Source organism: Grus americana, chromosome 12 (genome assembly GCF_028858705.1).
Source record: "Grus americana isolate bGruAme1 chromosome 12, bGruAme1.mat, whole genome shotgun sequence".
Taxonomy (NCBI): Eukaryota; Metazoa; Chordata; class Aves; order Gruiformes; family Gruidae; genus Grus; species Grus americana.
The window spans coordinates 22,899,169-22,916,167 of record NC_072863.1 but is presented as its reverse complement, the minus strand read 5'-3'; the positions used below and the strand labels follow the sequence as shown (position 1 = coordinate 22,916,167).

Sequence of the window (16,999 nt, the reverse complement as noted above, 5' to 3'; positions counted from 1 at the left end):
TAAAATTTTAAAGAAAGAATGACACGCATGATCTACACTATTTTTCAGCTGAATGGCTGAGAGGTATAGTTTGGGGAAAGGTATTTGCTAAAGATATTTCCCAAGCTACTTTTAAATAAATCAGATGGCACAGAGTGAGGTGAGGACTGGATGAAGCACCTTGTGCACTCTTCTGCGTGCTTTGCTGAACGTATCCAGTAACACCCTGTTGAGTTTTTACTCCAGCGAATGAAGACAGGGCTTCCCAGAGGGGTCTGGTTAATCCAGACAGCATAGCAAGAACAGGACGTATGGCATATCAACGCAAATCAACTCGTAGGGCCAGATCTTGGACTCTGTGTTCATTTTCACTGAGGGCTTGCTTCCATCAGGATGAACGAGCTGGCTCACTTCGATAAAGCACATTGCAATAGGATTTGAGCGATGTGGGCTCAGTTCTTAGCTTTGTCTTTGATTTGCTGCGTGACCTGGGCATATGCCTATATTCCTTAGTTTCCCTAGGATTTACCCACCTTGCAAAATCTGGAATGTCTACAGGCCAAAGCTACTCTGTATCTCACGGGCTGAGGAGTAATAGTCTGAACCAGCCAGACACAGTAATCTACGAGGGTGAATTTCCCCATCCTTTACATTATTATCCATTTCCCACGCTTCCCAAGGAGAATAACTCTTGAAACGTCTCTGTATTCTGTGGAAACCTTCACACAAAAGTCATACTAATACTGCTGCCACTTACCCTCAGAACTGTGCTGTTTCCTGTGCAGGAGATGTACCGAAAACTGAGATATGCACCCCAAAACAGCCTGGAAGGCAGTGGGCTGCAGTTTCAAACCCTCTTTGCTGGGATATGCAAGAGACTCATACACAGCCCAGACGAGCCATAGAGAGAAGGAGCTTCTAATTCATTAATACCCCCTCGGTGTCCTGGTGACTGCCAGACGCTAAAGGAAAGACTTTGATGTTGCCCGCAAATCTGAACAAGGATCCAGAAATTATCTCCGCTCCAGCAAGAGCTAACTAAGGATTCTCTGAGAGATGTTTTCTGCAGAGGCAGTTGAGATTATCTTGAGAAAATGAGTAGTGAGTACGTGGGTCTGAAAAATGCTACCTCTATGTTGCAGACATCATCCTTTCCATCAAAATCTCACATCGCTCCTTTTAGGGCCACCCTATGCAAAGTTATTGTGCTTTCCAAGGCCATGTGTGGTTCTGACGGAGAGGGATGCAGTTTTTCAGACCAACACAAAACAAAAAAACCCTCCAACTTCTGAATGATATCTCTGGTAAATTTTTCCCCTCTGATTTTCCTATAGAAAACAGAAGATTTGAGAAAAGGCAAGTCTCCTTGGAATAAGAAAACAGAAAAAGAAAGATCTGGAAAAAAAAAGAACATGAGCCTAAACTACTGTGAAAAACAATGAAAAATTTTGGACAATTTTACTGGGAATCTGGAGAAGAAGCAGCCAGTCAAAGTACTTGCATGGTAAGGTATTTTCTCCACTAGTTAAAGAAGAAATGAGGTAAACTGCTAAAAACCTATGATAATCCTGGCTGAGCTTTTCAATCCTGATTCCCACAGCTGTATCCTCACCCAGTACATCCATTGAAAGGACACCAGTTTAAGCCGATCTGTGCGGAAGGAGACGCAGCCCTTCCAAGTGACGCTAGTGCAAGCCGGACTGGTGGAGAAGTTGGTGTTTCCACCTACCCAGAGATACTTCTCCCTTTCCTTACCCACATACACAGCCCACCGTAGGCAGTACAAAGCCCTAGTCTTTTTGGTCAGAAGTCACTTTTTATTCTGCCCTAACTGGAGAAGTCTGACGCATTAAGGAGTGCCTTACCAGGAGGTAAAGTCACTTACCACTCTCTTGAGCGTCTTGTTCACCCCAGTGCCTAAAGTGACTCCAGCTCCAAAGTGATGAGTTTGGAAGGTATCTAAACAGTCATGGGAAGTGGTAGATTCTCCAGCTCACAAGGTCTTCAGATCTGCCATAGTGCTCTGTGGAAAGATATGTCAGAGCCCGGTCAATGGCCAGGCCCTAAGGGGCAGCTCCTTTGGACCTGGGGGGGTACCAAGGGCGGCAGGCAGAGATCCCTCCCCACGGCACTTTCTCTGTCTGCAGTAGCATTTGGCTTTGGCACTTTCTCAGGAGGAAGCGATATCCTTATTTTAATTCTCTATTGCTTGATTTGGCTGGCCACCTTCTGAACCCATGCAAACCTTCACCACGAGCGTTGCACCTTCCCTCTGCCACGTTGAGTTACCATGTCCTCCTACTTGTTTCGAACCTGCCTCCTGCATGCGGAGGGTCCCAGATTTCTCTTAGGAGAGATGGCGAGCAGCCGTTCCCGTGTCCAACCCATGACTCTGATGGTTAGCGTGGAAAAGGAGAAGGCAGGTGCTGTGTACGTGAGGAACTTGGCCAGCCACCGGCTGACCTGGGTGACTTCTGAAGCGCCTGTGCTCTCAGGATGAAGCTTGGACTGTTTGTTCTCTTTGCTTTAACTATCCTTCTCCCTCTTCTTTGAAATCCTTTGCATTATTCCTTACAGGAATAAAACAAAAAAGAGTTTAGTTAGTTAGTTTGTTTATTTATTTAGGACTAACCCTTCCCTTCCCTTCTGCGTTGAGCAGCGCCTACTTCAAAAGGGGCCACGTGCAAGAGTCTCTGGTGGATCCCACGATGTGGGGGAGATGGAGAAAATGCCTGTTTGATTATCAGAAAGGAGCTAAGTGAGATGAAAAATAGAGTGATGGGATTCATTTTAAAGGGGAACAGGCCTATCTCAGAGACTAAAATGTCATCAATTTTTTATTAAACAGAATCTTTTCAATAGACAAAATGAGCTCTTCTGTCCTCACTCCTTCACTTGTGTTTTCTCCTTCTTTCCCCCATTTCTGCTTGCCAGTGCTGCCTCCTGCATGGGGAGATTCTGCTTTTCCTCTTTCTTTCGTGCTCCTGAGTTGGGCAAGAGGTGCGGGGTTAAATGGAGACCTGGACTCCAGATGTCTGTACATGTGTTTAAGGCTATTACTGGTCCACCAAGCATTGAAATGTGCCTAAAGCTATGGCGAAGGCTCCTCATCAAAAGCCCTCTACTCTTTTCCTCTGGAAATGCTTTTCTCAATCAACACAAAAAGCTGCTGGCAAGGACAGGGCTGGCGAAAGCAAGGTCTGCTCTCCACGTCTTCTGAAGAGCTCCTGGGTGACCATTTGCCATTGTTTCCTGCTCCGCTGGTGGTGAATGAGATTTTCTGTCTCTCATCTCCTACATCTCTAGCCCACTAATTTAACAAGACCAAGGCCCTTAAGAGAAATCTGGGATTTAAAATCCTTTTGAGATGCAATTTTTTTCTTCCTATGCATATCTTGCTACCTAGCACAGTAGAGCTCTGGGGCGTCGAAGGCTCCTTTATTGTAAATATCTGAATGTGACGTTACCCCCCTCCCCTTGCTCTGGAGCAACCTCATCATCCGAAGGATGGAAGGAAAGATGTGCCGCAGGATGCTGGTCCTGAGAAGGCGGGGGATCCTGGGTTGGCACTGGTACTGCTGTGGCTGACAGGGGAGTGCAAGAGCAGCAGGAGATGCTGCTGCACTGGAAAGCACTCAAGGAAAGCCACAGGAATGATTAGAAAACATAAGGACTGGGCTCCCGGTGTTCAGGATGGATCATCAAAGAGATATTGCAGAGGTGAGCTGATCTGGTACAGAAAGTGCCCACAGCAGAAAAGAAATGCCTTGGCGGAGAGGTGTAAGTTATGGCCGTGGAGTGTGCACAGGGAGGGAAGCGAAGGCTGATGCGGAGATTAGTGAAAATATCCTGTCACCAATGCGAGTGACAGCTGCGTCCTAGAACTCATCACCAGGGCTTATTGTGTGCCCCAGCGTTGGTATAAAAATTAGAGGAATAAGAACAAATGCGAAGTCCTGCCCCAGGAAGGAAAAAAATCCCTGCATCAACACAGGCTGGGGCGTGAGGTTGGCTCTGCTGGAAATGTCCTGGAAAATTCACCATCAGATTGCCCAGAGAAGTTGGGCAATCACTCAAGACCTGACTGAATCAAGTCCTGAGGGTCATAGCTGACCCTACTTCAGGCAAGAGTTTGGACCAGAGACCTCGTGAGGCTCCTTCCAGCCTGAATTATTATTAGCTGTGGGGACACAGCGAGTGTGGCGTGTTGGTGTCGGAGGTGCAGGGAAAGAGCTGCAGCCAGACACGAGATCCAGCAGGTCGGAGCAGCAGGAGGGACAACCCTGAGAAGCAAAGCAGAAGGCTGGAAGGAAAGAGGCAGGGGCATGGGAGGCAAAGAGAAGAGGGGATGGAGAAATCAGGGGGAGGCAGGCAGAATAAACCAATTTATTTTCAAACAACCCAAGAGTGACTGAGATTCAGAGCAGCTTTGGGATCAGCTGGCATCACAACATCACTGGAGATGCTTTAAAAGTCACTTTCCATGTACTATAAAATATACATATAGTGCAGCTCCCCCACCTTACCTGGCACCACGTTACAACCTGTACGAAAACTCCTGCTTCCCCTCCCAACCTCTGCCTCGCTTCCCGGTGGGATTTCTTTACTGGCAGCTTTAGAAGCAGGTCCCATCACCTGGGCAGCCCAAGCATCACTCAGCGCCTGTGCTAAAAGGTTAGCAGAGTGGTGACAACCTCCAGAACTGGTACAGGGTAAAAGGGGTTTTTATTATCCCCCCCCCCCTCACCGAGGCATGTCAGAAGAGCTTGACTCTTCCCCGTTCGTCTGCAGGGACAGCTGTCCGTCTGCAGCAGGCTGGCATCTCAACGCATGGCTGCATCCCGGCTGGTGTCTCTTGGTCTGTCCTATGCAGATGGGCAGAAGACGACCGATGCAGTAAAAAGGCCCGTGCGGGTGACCACGATTTATTCTAATGCGTACTTTAGTTTATAAACCATCCCACTGGCTTTCTGATGCCCATGCGTGTCAAGGAGCAACCCAACCTCTGAGTCAAATCCGCCTCTGCAACCACCGGCACAGTGTTTGCTGCAGGTTGCCCAGATCGACGCTGCATTTATGTGCTTTGTTCTCTACTAATTGCTACTTAGCGAGGAATTTGATGAGAGACTGTCACCCACTTGTGTTAAAATCACCAAAGTGTGAGGAAAGCTGCTTAGCGGCAGGTGTATGTATATGCGTGTGGGGCTGAGTTGGAGCGTTTGCACTTGTAGCTGGGGAAAGCCTCTGTGCGTGTACGTGAATACAGGTTTGTGGCCCTTTACCCACGTGTGCTGGTGCATCGAGCGTGTGTGGAAGTGTGTGTGTGTGCGCGCGCTTGTGTGAAGGTGGTTGTGTGCATGTGTTTGTGCCTTTGAGTGCTGCTTCCCAAGCCAAGACAGGGACACGACCAATTTCAGTTGTGCACTGTATTTTTTGTGTGTGTGTGTGTGTGTGCGAGCGCTGGGCTTCTATATAGGGGAATGTGTGTGTGTGTTGTGGGTATCTGTGCGCGTGCAAGAGATGCAATGTACAAGGCGGCTGGTGTTTCTCGCAGGGGCTGCCTCTCATTTGCTACGTTACAGCTTTATCCATGAGCTCTCTCTCGGTGTGGAAACCTTGCTACGACTCCAGAATGTACCAGGGAAAAAAAACCCCACGGACAACAATGCATGTTTAGGATCCATTTACCAGGGGGATTTTCCCCCCCCCCACCCTTAATCCCTCTTGAGCTGAGCGAACGTGAGCAAAAGAATAAAAAAAACACACACACAAAAAAAAGAAAGGGCGAGAGTGAGGGAGAAAGAGGATTTCCTTCAAATCTGCTCTTTCTGCCCGTGATGGAGTCTCATTCCCATAATCATTTTGACAGGTGTGCAATGGTTGAAAAGTTGGGGGGTACAAGGGCGAGGCGGGGAGGGGGAGCACCAGAAACCCGCTTTCTCGGCGCGGGCGGCCCAGTGCGCCCAGCGCGCTGATTAGAGATGACAAGCACACCTGCCGTCTCCGCAGCCCTGCAATTAAAGCCTCTTTGAGGTCCCAGGAAGTGACCGCATTAGAAAAGCCCCTCGCAGCCAGCTCCTTAGCATATTTCCAGTGTCATTAGCAAAGCGGCAAAGGCAAGGCACATCGGCGGAGGGCTCTGACATGACCCGTGCTCCCTTCCCGCTCGGGGAGGGGATGCAAAGTGACTTTTAAAGAGGAGTCTCTCTCTCTTTTTTTTTTTTTCTTCCCTTTTTTTTTTTTTTTGGTCTTTAAATTTTATTTCCAAGCCCCTCTCGCCACTCCCTCCCTCCTGCTCTTGGAAGTGTTCCATCTTCTCTGGGGTCAGCAGGGGGAAGGGAGCCAGAATTCATTAAAGACAGAAAAGGACTTTGCTAAAACTGGGCGGCTTCTGGGAGGAAAAACCAATTCTGGATTCCAGTGTGCATTCTCGCTCTGCTCCCTGCTTTCTCTTCTTTCTTCTCTTTTCTGCATCCTCTTCCTCTCCTCCATCACCTCCCTGTCCATCTTTCCTCTCCCACATTCTGCTCTTGCCGGTCCCCCCCATGCTGGGTGTCCCTTGCCTGGCTGGTTGTGGTCATTGTGAGTGGTGGGGACCAGATGGTGACTGCCCGGTGCACAGCATGGAGATCCTGGTGGGAGCCGGCTCGCCCTTGCAGCGCCACGTGAGACCAGAGTCACGGGCATCCACACCAGGCAGCCATCCATCCGCCCGACCTCCAAGGGCAGCCCAACCTTGCAGCTCCTCTCCAAGAAGGGAGAGGAAGGGCCAGGGCTGGACCTCCAAGAAGGTCCCCAGGGCCAGACCCCCTTCCCCTCTGCCATGGGAGATGGGCAGGACTTCTCCTGAATGTCCCATGGGTTCACATCGCTGTGCAGGTCTGAAGGAGGTTTGTGAGCTTGTTGTGCCCCCAAGCCCTATTTCCACGTTGAGCTGGGTCGTCCCCAGGAGGAGTTTGCCATTGGCCCTCAATGTTCACAAGACCTCTGGAGGGGGGAGGCTGTGTCCCTTGAAATTCCTCAGTCTTCATCACAAGTGAAGCCCTAAACCCATCTCTGTTCTTACTCCACTCGCCCTCTCTCCTTGCACCTCCCGAGCTTGCTCTAGAGACAGGAATTCTTCGCTGGCCTTCAGACACAGCACCTTCTGCCATGCTGTGAAAGATGCTTGGGAGAAGATGCTTTCCCTTCCCTCCGCAAGCCCTCCTCGCTGTTCTCCCTCAGCCTCTGGCCTGGCTGAACCCTGTCCTTCAATTCTCTCCTAAAGCAGCACTGACTGCAGCCTCCCTCGCTTGTCCAGGCACCTGGACCTTCTCTTTGGCCAAGAAAGACCCTGATCCACCATGACCTCGCCACACTCATACTATCCCCTCTCCCATGGCAGGATGGGGCCGTGCATCAGCAGCACCGGAGCTGCGAAGGCATCATATCACCCTGCAGCGTGCAGTGGGCAGGTGAGTGTGACTATTAAGTGTAACAATCCTGACAAGAATAAATAATGCACACCGAGCTTTCCAGCAAAAGCATTCAGGGTTGTTAGACTCAGCTAAGAAGCCCAGGCCTTGACAGCAGAACAAAAGGGTCCCTCAGGGACCGTTGCCGATTCCTTCGTGAACAGTGGGGATTAGCAAAGCCATTTTAGCAAGGTACTGATAGGTCCTTCAGCTCCGGAGTATCGGAGCACCGCGCAGACTGCAATGGATCCGTGCGTGCAGCACCGCAGAGGTGGGGTAGGGGCTGCCTCCGTTTTGCACAGGCACAGAGGAAGCACGCGGCAGATTAAATAAGTTCAAGAGCGGAGCCCCGGGGCCGTGTCCTGGCGTGACTCGGGGCTAAAGCAGCAGCTGGTACCGCTCTACCCGAGGACACTTCAGCGGGTGGCACTCGCTGCGGAGCAGCATCCAAGCCAGCTCCTCCTCGGTGGTCCCCAGCCCTCTGACGATTGACATCAACGCAGACGTGCCTCCTGTCCCCCGAGCAGTAAGACAGGGCTGCGCAGTGCTGTGGCATCCCCCCCCGCCCCCCAGTGCCACCAGTTCCTCAGCCTGAATTGAGCACAAGGGTGTCTGCAGGGAATTAGTTTGGTAAGTGACGTGCCTGGCTCTGCCTAACATCCCCTTTGGGGCACTGCTCTGCTTCCAGATGACGCTAGTTGTCCTTCCGGGCCCTTTCCCCTCCAAGAGTGAAGGGAGGCTCGGAGCAAACTGGTCCGTCGGTGGGGTGGGAATGAGGGGCGAGGAGTTTCCCTGGCCCTTGTCTGCTCTGGGGATCATAACAGGGAAAAAGAATCAGAAAAATGGATTTGTTGAAAAGCTTCAAGTTCAAATATTCTTCCCTATTTTTTCTCAATTCCTTCCAAGTATCTTTAGTGAAATCTTGAAAACAAAATGCTTCAAGCACCTCCTTTGAGGCTTTCCCTTTGTACCACCACGGTATCAAGGACAGCAAGCACTGGCCCCAAGCCTAACAGACCCAAACTGTGCTGAGTGAAAGAAGGAGAGGGGGAAGAGAAATAGTTGTGGAAAGAAACACGACCATGCACCTAAAATAATGACAGTTTTGACTGTCCCACAGTCCTGTACATCAAACCTTTCGTATGCACTTTGGGTGCAAAGGTCTGGATTATGTCCTGTACAATGCTCGTGACAACATCCGTAATAACGACAACCCCACCGGCCAGCTAGCAAACCTCCTAATCCTCCATCCTTGATGGTCCCTGCCTTACAGGCTGCCTGGGGACAGTTTTCTAGGAAGGACATGGAGGGGTGTTTTACAGGCACAGGGACAGGAGAAGAGAGGAAGGCTCCCCTCAGAATAGATATAACTCTGCAAACACCGTGTGTGATGATACTCGATTTCTGAGAGCTTCCCCCAACCCATGGAGTGTGGGTTTCAGCCTTATAATGGTATCTCAGAGGTCCAGGCTCCTCTGAGAGCTGACCGGTGCCCAGGTGCTCCATATGCCACCTCCTGCAAGTGTGATGGAGGCCAGCACAGCAGGTCTGCTGGGGTGGCTTCAGCTTATCTACTCCCATGGTTAATGGTGAGGGGTCTAAAGCTAAGCTGGCCAGTTGCCTTCTTATCCAGGGAGAAACAGCTCCAGGGACCTTCCAGGGGAACTGGAAGGATGTCCCTGCAGTGGCTCCTTAGATGATGGAGAAGTAAAGCAGGTTCAGTTGCTCACACACCTTTAGGAGGAGAAGAGGCAAATCCCACCCTCCAGGTTCATAAACGCCCCTGGCATATGGTCACCTCTTGTCACCGCTACCGCTGTGTGCTGAAAGCTTCTGCAAGAAAACTCCCTTAGGAGCATCCCTCCCGACTGTGAGGGAAGGGATGCAGGGATGCTCATCAAGCAGTGCCTGCCGGCGTGCAGCCGAAGGCAAGCGGTGATGCTTGGAGCTGCTGCTGTGTCTGCAGAGCACGAGGCTGGGGCAGCAGATGTGTCTGTCCTGCTGCTGAGTGCAGGTGGCAGAAGCGAAGGGGACAGAAAGCTGAATGGGAGTGGGAGGTGGAGCATGAGATGAGCAGAGAGTAAAGAGGAAGAGGAAGGAAAGAGGTGAATGGAAAAAGAGGAGCTAGAGGAGGGGCGAATACTGCAGGAGGAGTGAGGCAGAGCCTGAGGATGAGCTCTGATCCCGCTTTGTCACTCCAGGTCCCCCCAGGGGACAGGTATCCAGTCTGCGGAGCAGGAAAGTGCTGTTCCAAAGTAATGGTTAAATCAATGTGTTTACGGATGATGACACTAGAGTGACACACAGTGGAGAAGCCTCATGAAAAAATAAACAGGTAATAATCACACTGCGATGTGCACACTCCACTTCTCATTATTGCAGGAAAAAAAAAAGCCCACCAGGGTGCAATGCTTCAGGAAATTAACCATTCCCTCCCTGGATGGGACCCTCCTCAGGGAGTTCTTGCTCTCGGGGGGGGGGTGTCCCCTGCTCCTGCCTCCCCCATCACATAGCAAAGGGGCACAGCAGTACCTGTGGGCGACGAGATCTCACTTAGCTCAAGTTGAGGGGTGTGATGTATGGGAAAGTGCAGGGAAGAGGCACTCACAGACCTGGATAAGCCAGAGAAAGGCTCCAGCGCCAGAAAGGGAAGGCAGCCCCGGTAAGAACTTGCTGGCCTCACACAAGAGCAGCTTCCACTGCTATTTCTGCACAAACCAGCTGCTGCTGTGGGCATTGCTGACCTCCACATCTCCCCCGAAGCCCCTTTCTGTACCCGTGGCTTCCCACGCGCACGCAGGCAGGCCCTGGGGACCTGCTCCCGCACAGCTCCGTGCAAGTACAGACCCTCTGAGCCAACTCGTCCCCTCAGATCCTCCCCTCTGCCTTCCTGCCCCAGCTGCCCCCAAGGTCACAGAGGTCCTCTGGCCAAGTAAAACAGAAGGGAACCAACTTTTTAGATGTGTTATTGAATACACTCATTTGCAGACAACTTGATGAGAAATGTTTAATGAGCAAATGGTGAGAACACCACTTGGCTGAGTCAGCAGGAGCCGTGACTCATCTGCGAGACCCCGGAGGCAGCCGAGGAGAGCTGGTGGGTCATGCAGGGCTCTGCGAGACCTCCAACGCCAGTGACGGGCTCTCTCCATAAAGCAAAGGTCAATTCAGACCACCGGACCTGCCAGACCACGGCTGTCTCTGTGTCCATGGAGAGAAGCAGGAGTGTTGACTCGAAGCTGTGATTTGATCACTCATAGAAAAGAGGGTGACAGCAGCAAGGTGACAGTGCAAGCAGGGACAGGACTGAGAAGGGGAAGGGGCTCTCTCTGAGGCACTTGGTCTCTCCAGGCATTTGCACTTCAGCCTTTGGAGAAAGAGCAGTGAGGACTCCAAGGTGGTGGGTACCACCTCTCAAGTGCTGTCTCCAGAGGGCCTTCAAGCACCAGATGTTGTTCTGTCTACTTTTCAAACAGGCATGTTGAGCTAGGGGAGGGCATCTCACCAGCCTCAGGAGGACCTGTCTCCTGTACAACCCACAGGGAAGGTCTGGGCAGCACGGACAGGGGCAGCGAACCATCACTTCCAATGCCTGCAGCTCTCTCTTTGCCTCCACCCAGAGAAAGCCCTGCCATGGATGTGAGCAAGGGCAGAAATGGGCTCTGCAATTCACCCAAGCATCCCCCGGTGTCACTTGATGCTGAAGGATGCCACCTCCTCCCCTGCCTGCAGCTGGGAAGCCGTGTGCCCGTCTCCTTCCACTAGTCTCATTTCTTGAATCTGTTGACTCTGGAACAGCTTCAAAGTGTCAGCGCTGGCCGTCTCCCAGGGAGAAGGAGCGTTTTGTAAAATGTTAGCCGTGTCCCTATTCATTACGAAGCCGTGAAAGGCCCGCAGCACAGAACAATCGCTTCGCTGCTGTGTGATGGGAACAGCTTCTCGGCTTGGGCGGTCGAGACAGGCAGCTTGGCCCGATCCGAGCAGCACGCAGCCCCTTCCCTCCGGCACACGCACCGCCCTGGGCGCTGCCCCCCAGCCCCACGGCACCTGTGGGACGGCCCTTTGCATGGAGCGATGGATGGAGAAAGCAGCCAAGACACCTCTCCTCCACCCGGCAGTGTGTGGGTGGTGAGGGAAGGGAGAGGGAACAGAGGAGGAGGTAGAACTACAGCTCCTTGTTAGTTCAAGCAAGACAACTGATATTAGATATCAGCCCCCGCATCTAAGAAGAATTTCAAATGCCATCAAGGTGTGCCAGACCTTGGGATGCACCCATGGGTCCATGCACAGGCCACGCTTAAACTTCCACTTGCCAGCAAAAAAGTATATGCAGACGTGTGCCCTCTGCTTGCGCGGCTCTGAGCTCTGCTCACGCCTCCGGCAAGCACACGAGCAGGTTGGCTTCATGCAAATTCTCAAGACAGGCATGTTTTGCCCCAAATCATTGATAAGTTTCCACCGACAGGCAGCAGAGCTGGCTGCAGTTCTTCGACTGCAGGAGAAAAGCATTTTGCATGAGGAATTTGGATCTTGCCCTAAATCTGCTCGGAAGAGGGCCCAGATCCGAGCACGGGGTTGCGGTCCCGCGTGGGTGCAGTCTACGCTGCGTGATGCCCTTGAAGATACAGACTCTTGCCCACTCTGATCCTACTGAAGGGTTGAGCTCGTTGCCTGAGGTTCCCTCTGCTCACTGCATGGGATCCTTTCACTCCAGCCCCACGCTTAGATATGGTGGGGAAGCCCCGAAGCCAATGGAGGGGGCTATGAGCCACTGAAAAGACACGGAAATCCAACCACACCCTGCCCCGAAGCATCTGTGTAAGCTCCTTTTGGGAAGGATTTTGTTAATGCAGGGAGGATTACATCAACAGCTCTCTTCTGCGGCGCTACTTTGTTTGGGATGTTGGACAAGCAAATCAATCAGCTTCAATCCAACCCTGAGAGGCAGACAAATGTTTCTTGCCTTTATTGTGAAGGCTGGGAAACTGAGGCACATGGGGATTTAAGTGGCTTTATAAGAAAGGAAAAGAGAAAAAAAAAAAAAAAGAAAAAAAAGATAATCACAGAGCAAGTCAGCCACAGAGAGAGAATGTAAACCTCCCGGGTGCCAGCCGTCAGCTCGAACGACTTTCCTCTGCCGGATGGGGCTCCCCGGTTCTGCCAGAGCCGCAGAGCGCTGCTGGACCACGGGCTGAGCACAGGGTCCAGCCTCTGCATCGCCTGGCGAGATGGGCTGAGTTATGGGCAGGAGGCAGAGGGCTCCTGGACAAGGACACACGGACGGACAGACAGGAGAGGCAAACTCCAGTTCTGCCCAGGCGGGAAGGGGAAGGAGGGGGGGAAGAAGACAAGGTTTTGTTAGACAGTGGCTGGACCCTCAGGACTGAGAGCTCATCCATATTTCAAACACCAGTTAGACAAACAAAACAAGAACCAGAGAGGCAAGCAAGGAGCCCGTTTGTCATATCAAAAGGGGTTTCAGTGGTACCTTCCTTGCCCTCCTGTCCCCTTGAAGTTTGTAGCTAGGGGGGGAGAAGGGACAGCTCCCTCTCCAGCCGAATGGCTCCCTGCCACAGCTGGAGACGGCCTGTGTGTAATTAACCTCCAAGCCAATCCCCCAGTGGTGGCTGCCAGGCAGATCAAAGAACTCACACATCTTTGTCTGAAACCGGCAGCCAAGGGGAGCTGGGAGGAAAGCAGAGTAGGGGTGGGAGAGAGAGAGCGGGAGAGCACGCGTGTGTGCTCCTAATTGATAAAAAGGGAAGAGCGTCTTCCTCCGAGAGATCTCAAGCCCCATCAAAATGCAGGAGAAGAAGAAGAAGAAGAAGAAGGGGAAAGAAAAAAAGATTTCCTTTCCCTTACAGGAGCATGCCAAAATCCAACTGCTTTCAACAGAAGAGGTGGTCACCGCTATGGGGGCCAGGTCAGCCCCCAGCCAGGGCTGGAGGAGAGGGCATCGTTGGTTGTGGTACTGCTACTGCTCGGTGGGCGCGTGAGCCAGGATGCTGGCTTCCAGCTTTGCCCAGGGTGGGGACGGTGGAGGGGCTACTCGAGGTTTGCCGTGGGGACCCTTTGCAAGGCGAGGATCTGCAGAAGCACTCAGAAAGATGAGGTCAGCCATCCGCCTCATCTTCTCTTGCAGCACCAGTAAAAAGAAGGGTGAAAACCAGCACAGTCTACATCTAACCTTGCGTGTTCTGGCAATTGGGCTTGGTCAATTTATTTACCACCTAACTGCATTTTTTGGAGAGTGGCCCAGGCAAATGACTAGGCCACTGAGGAGCTCCTGGCTGGAGCTCAAACTACTGGTCTTGACAGAAGGAATGACCAGATGTGAGAGATGCCAGTGTCAGAAGATGACAGAAGAAAAACAACCTAGTGAGGGATAGCTGGATTTTACAGGTCGTTAAAGGGGATCGACATGAGAAATGGTTGAACTTCACAAATAACTGGGGGAAAGTATTGGGGGACCTTCTGGGTCTGACCTAGGTCAATAACCCAAACTTCTTGTTCTGACCACAGCTCAGGTGTCCGGGTGCTTCTGCAGCCAGGACGACCAGGAGGGAGCAGGTTGTCTTCCTCTGCTGTCTGGAGAACACCTGATGGGACAGATTGAGCATCCTGGTGTCACCAGGCATCTTCCCAATCAATGCCAACACTGACACTGCAGGCCAGAGGTCTTTCCTACAGCCTCACATGCAAAATACAGCTCACACAGCTTCACCCATCCAAAAATGAGACACCTGAGCCTAAGCACCCCTTTGCAACCGCTGGAGCGGGACAGCAGTGCTGCCCAAAGCTGATTTACTCGCCCTGAATTTGAAGTGCGAGACGGATGGAAAAAAAACCACCTGCCAAAGGAACTGTTCTTTTTTGACCATTTGCAACAAAAACCTGGACTTCCCAGGAATCGGAAGATACATCAGTCTTTTCTGCCCCACAGACCATGGGGTTTCATCGGGTTGCTCCTGAACTGAGTCCAACAGTTTGTGTTTGGTTGAAGCACAATTTTAATAAATAGCATATTCCTTGATCCACAGGATTCAATGAGGTCAGTCTTTTCTTGACAAAAATGCCAAAGGCTACGTCCACACCAGCGTGTTAGAGATGTGGAGATGAAAACGCAGAAATCTCCATATGGCACCTCCTCAAGTGCAGGGAAGTTCTGTAGGCATGGGCATTCTTGGGTGCTGCATGTATTTACCCCAATAACTACTCACACTGTTATTTACACTTCATTATTTTGCTGTATGCAAAGTCTCACTTGGGAATAAAGCAACCCGATTTGGTTAATTTTTGCGTCGTACTTTTAAAAATGCACTAAATAAAAGGGTTGAAGCAGAAATATCAATTATTTACCGCAATGCAAATTGGGGTGAGCACCACCCCTACATCAACCTGCTTCAGGCAAGTGAAAGTCAGTTCATGAAGAAGGAGAGGCCAGATTTATCATTTTGGTTGGCCGTGGTTTCCAGGGCAGGAGTCTCATTGCGGAAGCTTCTCGTTTTGCTTTGCTCTGCTTTTAATTCAGGAAGACACAAGTCAAAAGAGAAACTTGCTGGTGATCAGGCAATGTAGCATTTAGATTGTCAACATGGGTGTAAGTGACGGAGAAGGGAGGAAGCGGGAGTTGTTTGTAGATATTGTGCTCTGGAAATATGCAAAGAACCTTCAAAGGGACTGCGTGACCTGATAAAAGAGCATATTAAAACTGGGCAACATGTCAGGTTACGTGCACGATGTGTTAATCGGAAGCCTTCCACTCCTGGACTGTGGCAGACAATACTGAAGAAGGGGACGCCAACACACTTTAAAACAAAAGCAGCAGTCTGAAGATTCTGCAGCCTTGGAGCTGGGAAGTGCCCGGCACGCACAGCTTCACCCCCCCCCCCCCCGAGCACAAGCTGTCCTCATTGTGTGACAACGGGGGTGTGACAGGGAGCACCCTGGAAATGCCCCACTCACATCGGTGACCGAGATGAAACTCATGGGTGGGACAAGGCTCTCGGGATCCAGAGTGGGTGGCATGGTCCAGCCACGTTTCCAGCATCTGCAGGACACACAAAGGGAAATAAGATGGATAACAGACACAATCAGTGGGAACTGCTTTTAGCTGCAAGGTTTCTGCAGACCGTGTTTTTGCCTTCAAAAAAATCTATTTTAACTTACTCAGGTTTGGGTTAAGCTAATATTCTAGTTCCTTCAAGTCCAGAACAGTTAATGAGGCTGCGCTCTGCTGCTTTTTTTTTTTTTTCCCCCTCCTGTGCTCATCCTGCTGGTACCTCAGCCCCTCTTCAGTTATATTGCAATAAAATATACTGCAAAGCTTTCCTAACCCTGAGATTCCCCCAGGCAGATTTTGTAGAGTACCCATTTAAAACGATATTAATGAAACAACTTTCACTTAATTAAAGCCAATTATTGACTAACCCATATGCTCAGCAATGCTCGCTTGCTGACCGGTATAAAATGGTTGGATTTCCCATCTTACCACCCGACTCTGAGCAAGGATTTCAGATATTAGCTAGCTTTCTGAAAATCAGTGTGCTGTTAAATGGTAAGCAGCCAGGCTTGTGGGGAGCCAGTAGCTCCTGGCTCTTTGGGTGAGCTTTTACTGGGCACTTAATGGAAGTACTGGGGTCGGGTAAGGGCAGGTTTTTGCAGATCCTAGAATTTAGGGATTCTACTTTATGGTAAATTTGCAGAAACTTCATTAAGAAGCTTCCTAATGAACTTCAGTAGAGCTGATTTTTGGTCTGAAGACATGTCTGTGGAGGACAGGAAGACCAGGAGGCAAGTAGTCTGCAGGTTATTGTAGCTGGTAAGAGGTTGAGGGGGTTTGTTTTGGTTTGGGTTTTTTTTTTGTTTCATTTTTTATTTCTTTGTCTTTTTCAGAAATAATTTTTATGCCCTAAACTAGCAAGTGCCAGGTGTTCCTTCCCATTTGCACCACTTGCATTATTTTAGCTATTAATTTAATCTCATTTCTTCCCATGAACAAGACTCAAACTACCCAAATGTCTCATTTCAGCATTCCTGTTAAAAAATAAGGTTTATATTTCTCGGGCTAGGTTCACAAGAAGCCCCTTCCCAACCAGCCTGTGTGTCACCTGCCCTCTCCTAGCCCGAGGGCTCAGCACCCATCCACGCCGCCACGACTCAGGTCCCATCCCTGCGTCTTCCAGCGGGGCCGTCAGGTAAAAGAGGACCCTTGCTCCCACCATTTTGTAACAGCACCCTAAACCCTGTCACGAATCCAGCCCTTTGTTTCTGCAGCTCGTGCCTGCAAAGAGATGAAAGGTGCTCCAAGAAAACAAGTTACTCCGCAAGCGGAGGAACTAATGAAGCCCAATTCCCCGCAGGTTTGCCTCTTGTAGTTGGATTCTCTGATGTCTGGAGCAGTGTGAACTCAGACTAGAAGATGCCCCACACCCAGGGCATTCCGAGCGGCTTTCTTCTCCCAGGTGGATTCTCCAGTGTCTCATTAAGGTTGAACACGTGCTGCAGGCTTGCCCTCTCTCAGGCTGTTAGTAGGGTTTTGGTGTTACGTCTGATTGCTTCATTTC

The 16,999-nt window shown here is 50.8% G+C and overlaps 1 long non-coding RNA gene across 13 annotated transcripts in view; it reads right to left on the bottom strand.

Annotated features, from left to right (window-relative positions):
• Nucleotides 1-14,318: 14,318 nt before the first annotated feature.
• The window catches only part of LOC129211743 (uncharacterized), a 37,986-nt gene continuing 35,305 nt past the window's right edge, over nt 14,319-16,999 (bottom strand). For all 13 annotated transcript variants that reach the window (XR_008578948.1, XR_008578950.1, XR_008578951.1 and 10 more), the window contains one exon: nt 14,319-15,483. This is a non-coding gene — a long non-coding RNA (uncharacterized LOC129211743). The remainder of the gene's footprint in view (nt 15,484-16,999) is intronic.